Here is a 6,000-nt window from a genome sequence, read left to right on the forward strand (position 1 = left end):
GGAGGGACTCAGAAACCATCTTACTCACGCCATTCATTCATTCATTCATTCATTCATTCCTCCCTCCCTCCTTCCTTCTTTCTTTCCTTCCCTCCCTTCTTCTTCCTTCCCTCCCTCCCTCCCTTCTTCCCTTCTCTCTCTCTCTTTAAATATTTTTTAAGATAGGGACTCACTATGTAGCTCTGGCTGTCCTGGAACTCACTATGTTGACCAGGCTGACCTTGAACTTGGGAGATCTGCTTGCCTCTGCTTCCCAGGTGCTGAGATTAAAGGTGTGTGCCACCGCACAGCTGGACAGGAGTTTGTTTGCTTGTTTTGTTTCATTTTATTTTTCAAGACAGGGTTTCTCTGTGGCTTTGGAGCCTGTCCTGGAACTAGCTCAGTAGACCAGGCTGGTCTCGAACTCACAGAGATCTGCCTGCTTCTGCCTCCCAAGTGCTGGACAGGAGTTTTTTTGACAGCAGGTGAAAAATTTCTCTCTACAGCGGAATTAAAAGTATGAGACAGGACAGGGAAGAGTGGACAAGGTAGGGACAGGTGCCCCGACCACTCTTGGTGCCAGGCCAGGCTGCAGGAGGTAGTGGCATTCACAAAGCCTCCTTTTGCAGGGATCTAAGTTGTTCTCCAGTGTCTGTGGACAGCGGTCAGCTGGGCCCTAACCTGCCTTGACTCACTAAAGGGCAGACTGGAGACCGACACACTGCACTTTAGCCTGGCCTCTTTGCTCTAAGTTATGAACAAATTTATTGACAGGTCCTGAGCCAGGATTGTAAAACTTAAATAGAATGAAAAGGACGAACGGGGTGTCCGAGGAAGCTGGTGCACACAGTTGTTCTGTCTCTAAACTAACAGCACAGGTCCTCACTCACAGCCCCCCTTTCTTCCTCCAGAAAGAGACAGAATAGCACCAGACTTCTGGCGGCTTCAACATTTAAAGAGACAAACACACAGGCAGAGACGGTGAGAAGGACCACAACACAAACTGTAATAAAAAAAAAATAGTGGCCAAGGAATCGATAGCAAGCCCATTTCTGTCTCCAGATTAATGGCTAGGCTGTAAGAAATGGGAGGAGGTCCTGCGGGAGGGAGGGAAGAGGGTGACGCACACTTGGCAGGTGAGATGCTGACCCCGGAACAGCAGTGTTCTTGGTGGGAAGCTCAGACTAACTGGGGTGCAGGGAAGAGCTGAGAGGACTCCCCAGAGGGCCTCCAGCCTCGGTCTGGGCTCAGGGGGAAAGGTTGGTGCGGGGTTCCAGCTAAGTGCATGGGGGAGGGAGCGCTGGGAGCACTGCAGCCCTAGCCCCTCCTCTGCTTCATATGTTCCGGAGGATCTGTGGGAGCGTGGGGGGCTGGGGGAGGGGACACAAACAGCCATTTCAGAAAGCGGGAGAGACCACATGCTAGTGGGGAAGGAGGCTGCCATGGGGGTGGGCAATACCAGCTAACCCTTGGCTCTGGGAGGAGGCAAGTCTTGGTGGGGGTGGGGCGGAGTGGTGGTGGCAGGAAGCTGGGCCACACTGCTCCAGCTTCCCTATGGTCCCTCTCATGCCAACCTGTCTCTGTGGGCAGCTGCTTGTGGCTGGGCAAACCTACTGCAGAGTTCTGTCGGCTCTCACTCGTGGATGGAGGTAGAGGGCAGTCCCAGTTCCGAATCCTCCAGTCAAAGCCCAGGCAGATTGGCGGTGTTTTTGTAGCACAGAGCTGAGCGCTGCAGTTGCTTGCTTGTACCCCAAAGGTCTGGGACTCCTGGCTCTTTTTGGGGTGGTCTTAGGCTTTGGTCCTCCTTGTCCCAGTCAGCCCTGGTCAGTGGGCAGAACCAACATAGGTATACCTGAATCTAGTCCTGCTATTTGGAGTGGTCTCTGGGGTTCATAGGAGCAGCCTTCTGCCAGCACTGAGCAGGGGCTGGGCCTGGGAGACAGAGAGACAGGACCCTTGGGGCTGGGGCCCCCAAAATTATCTAGAGCAATGAGATCCTATACCAGCTGGCAGAGAATGGGGAAGCAAGGGGGAAAGCAAGGGAGTGGTGGAGACCTTGAGGGGAACTGGACAGTCTGCTGGGGAAGAGCACCAGGGTCGCTCACTCAGAATCCTCAGGTTCTGTGGGCCGTCTTCCCAAAGGCCTGGGTCTGTATGGACTTTGCTGGTCTGTCTGAGGGTTGCCAGAGAATGGGGTCTCGAAAGTTCTGTGGGTGGCCAAGGGCAGCCAGGAAGCTAGGGGTCTTGACCCAGGATGTGGAAGAGGAAAGGAGAAACCATATCTGCTACCGCAGAGACCGGAGGCTCTTGGGACAAAAGATGGGGTGGTTTAGCCAGATGGTCCCTGGCTTCTTCTCAGCACTGCCACCAGGGAACTGAGTCTTGCGTTGGTGGCCAGAGAGTGCCAGGTCGGGGTCAGAGAGGAGGTCCATGAGAGTGAGCTGGTCAGAAGGTCCGCGCGGGGCGGGGGCATGTACAAACACCACACCGACCCGACCCTGACACCTTGCTTCTAGTCCTGGCACCTCACCAAGCCTCTGCGGGTTCAGCTGGTGCCATTCTGCTCTGGGATACCTGAAGTCCGCAGGCCACTTCCCTCCTTCATCCCTGAGATGGGATGGCTGGCTAGGGGGCGGAGTCCTAAAACAGAGTGGGGTGCAATCAGAGCCAGGGAACCCAGTGGCCTGTGGGGACAGGCACGCATCCAGTAAGACGAAGGGAGCCTGCTGGGTTGGGCTGAGGACAAGGAAGCATGTTGAAGGTGGAAGCCTTTGTTTGGACTTGCCATTCCAGGGCTGCCAGAGCTGTGCGCTTCTTTTGGGTCTGAGGTCTGCAGTTGGGGTTGGTCACAGAGTGGATCAGAGGTTGTTCCACTCGGTGGCTGTGCCCTTTGGGAGCTGCAGGAAGCAGGACAGAGTCTGTGCCCAAGCTGAATCCGGAGGTGGTGATACAGGCAGCAGTGGGAAGCCCCAGCCCCAGGTGGGACAGTGTCTGTCCCGAGGGGGGGGGTGGGGGCTGGAGGGGAGAGCTGGGATCAGAAGGCCCGAGGGCCTCCCTATGCAATTCTTTCTGTGTGGATAACTTTTTTTTTTTTTTTTGGTTTTTCGAGACAGGGTTTCGACAGGGTTTCTCTGTAGCTTTGGAGCCTGTCCTGGAACTAGCTCTCTAGACCAGGCTGGTCTCGAACTCACAGAGATCCGCCTGCTTCTGCCTCCCGAGTGCTGGGATTAAAGGCGTGCGCCACCACCGCCCGGCTTGGAACTAGCTCTTGTAGATCAGGCTGGCCTCGAACTCACAGAGATCCACCAGCCTCTGCCTCCTGAGTGCTGGGATTAAAGGTGTGCGCCACCACCGCCCAGCTTGGGGGGTGGATAACTTCTAGAAAGTGAGAAAGACATTGCTTGTCACTCATCTTGAAGGGACCCCAGGACTCATTTTAGCTAGCCACACTTGCTCATTCTCCCCCTGCCAGCGGCCACCCCTGCCATGAACTGTACAGCAGGGAGTGGGGAGGAAGGGGAAGGGGAACAGTACAGCCTGGCCCCTGATGCCGTTCACCTCACTCGGGGTTCTGGAGGGGTGACAGGGACTGGCCCGAGAGGACATGTCCACAAGCTGTGGCTGAGCTCAGCAATGACCCAATCTACTCCTGTGTGTGGACGATCGTCTAGGGCATAGCCCTGTCTGGTGCTGGGCACTCTGGTGATGTTGGCCAGGGGGAGGCACAGTTGGGGTGGGGCAAGCTGAGATCCCAGTGCTTCTGGCATTAGACACAGCAAAGAGGAGACTGGGCAGGCAAGGCTCATCCCTGATGAACTGGGCACCCTCAGAACAGCGTGGGGAGTGGTTGCCTGGTAGAGAAGGGGCTCAACACATGGAACGATGCCTCTCGGTAGTGGTAGCGTTCTCAGAACCCGCTTCTTCCTCCGGGGCATGGCGCATGCAGCTGACCATGCAGCTGCCTGCAAGTTTGGTTCCACACCCTTAAGTTCTCTTGGGAGGGTACAGAGTGGAGACAAGGGATCACCGCTGGGGCTCTCAAGGAAGGCTGCTGCTTAGAAGCTGGAGCTCAGACTGGGAGGTGGGGACAGACCTAGATGGCACAGTGGGCAGGCCTGACCTCCATCTGATACCACATATCCCAGCGGCACGAGAAGAACAGAAGAGGCCTCCCTGTGGGCTCTCTCTCTCATCTGTGTCCTCTTCACTCATGCGTCTGACATCACAGGTGACAGTGATGGGGCCGGCTGTGCCAAGAGCCCCTTGTAAGGAGTTCCTCCCGTATCTACACCTGACCGGCAAGATGAAGGGGAAAGCTCCCGAGAGCAGGAAGGGCCTGCTCTGTTCTCAGCTTCTTCTGCTTGAAGTCTCCCTTCCCTGTGCTAGCTTGGTCCTCTCCTCGCTGTCACTATTTACTCAGGACTTCCAAACCTCTTCCTCAAAGTCAGGCACTGTGGTTCACATCTGGATTCCAGCACCAGAAAGCCATGCATGAAGGCTGAGAGTTCGAGGCTAGTCTGGGCTAAAAGGTGAAACACTGTCTCAAATGAGATGAATAAGACATCTCTTCTACAAACTGCGCTCTGTATTTCAGCCCTGTATTGCAAATAGGCTTAAGGGCGTTGCTGTTTGGTGCCCCAGCAAATTCAGCAAGTCCAAAACATTCCCTTTTAAGGACTTTCTAAGTACAGTACTAACTGTAGGAAACACGTAGAAAAGCTGATAAATTTGACTGTACACAAGGTGTATGCACAGCAGAAATCATAAGCACAGTTAAAAGAGAAGCCACCAATTACAAAGATGCTCAAAGTTAATAAAAAGGGGCTTAGCACCCTAGTGCTCTTTACAAACCATGGAGAAAGTGATCAATAACCCAGGAAAATGAGCGCAGAAAACTCAGATGAGCAAACAGGAGAACCCATCTAACACAGTTCATTGTAAGAAAAGCTGAAGATAGGACTGTACCGACACACTCCCGTTCATCAGGTTGCTGGGGGCCAACAAGCCTAACAGCATACAGTGTTTAGCAGGGAATGTGGTAACAGTGAGAGAGTGTGTGTGTGTGTGTGTGTGTGTGTGTGTGTGTGTGTGTGTGTGTGTGAGTGCATGTGTGTTTAAAGTCATTTGTCGTTTGGCCACTCAAGTGAAAATTACAAACGCAGGCGCCTTCTGATCCAGCATTGCTACGTCAGGACTTTATTACTCATTTCTTGTAAACCCTTATTTGCTGCAGCAAATCTGTGTTCATCAGTAAGAAACCGGTTAAACAAAGAACAGCAGATTCAGACAATGGCACATTTTGCAGTGTTGGGGGGATAAGGACACTTTTTAGTAGTTATAAACTATTGAGGATACACTGGGGGCATGTGTGGCGCCGCTCGGCCCACGGCACAGTGAGAGAGCTGGAGGCCTGGGCACTAGTGCCGACCTGAGGACAGGTGCGGAATGCAGACTTTTACATGAAGCCTTTCATAATTCTTGAGTTTTGAGTGCATATGCAAGCTATATATAGGCATGCTATATATATGCCATATATATATAGTGCCGTATATATGTATACATATATATTTCTATCTATGGAAGGAGAGAGAGAGTCCCACTAAATAGACCATCACCTTCCTTCTTCAGGAGTGTTAGGTTATGTATGTACCGTACCCAGCTTATTATAAAAATGTAAAGATTGTCTGTTTCTTCCAATAATTCTTATATACACATCTCGGGGTGCTTTATACACAGAGAACCTGATTTGGGCCAGTCCCCCGCTAGGCTCCTCACAGCCCAACACCAAACTGCATTGCTTCATTACCCCATCTTCCTCTTCCAGTTTTTCCGCCTGCACTGTAAGCCCAAGGCCATGCCAGGCCTAGCTAGGCTGCTGCACCTAAGCCCACCTGGTGTCTGGTACCTCTGTGTCTTCTAGGAAAGGGTATGGGCATTGGGGCTTAGCCTCAGCTGCTGGCTCCTGAGGAGGCCCTCATCTCCTCCACTGCCTCTCCACCCTCTCACTGCCCGATTTCCTGA

Source organism: Microtus ochrogaster, unplaced genomic scaffold (assembly GCF_000317375.1).
Source record: "Microtus ochrogaster isolate Prairie Vole_2 unplaced genomic scaffold, MicOch1.0 UNK44, whole genome shotgun sequence".
In the NCBI taxonomy this organism is placed as follows: domain Eukaryota; kingdom Metazoa; phylum Chordata; class Mammalia; order Rodentia; family Cricetidae; genus Microtus; species Microtus ochrogaster.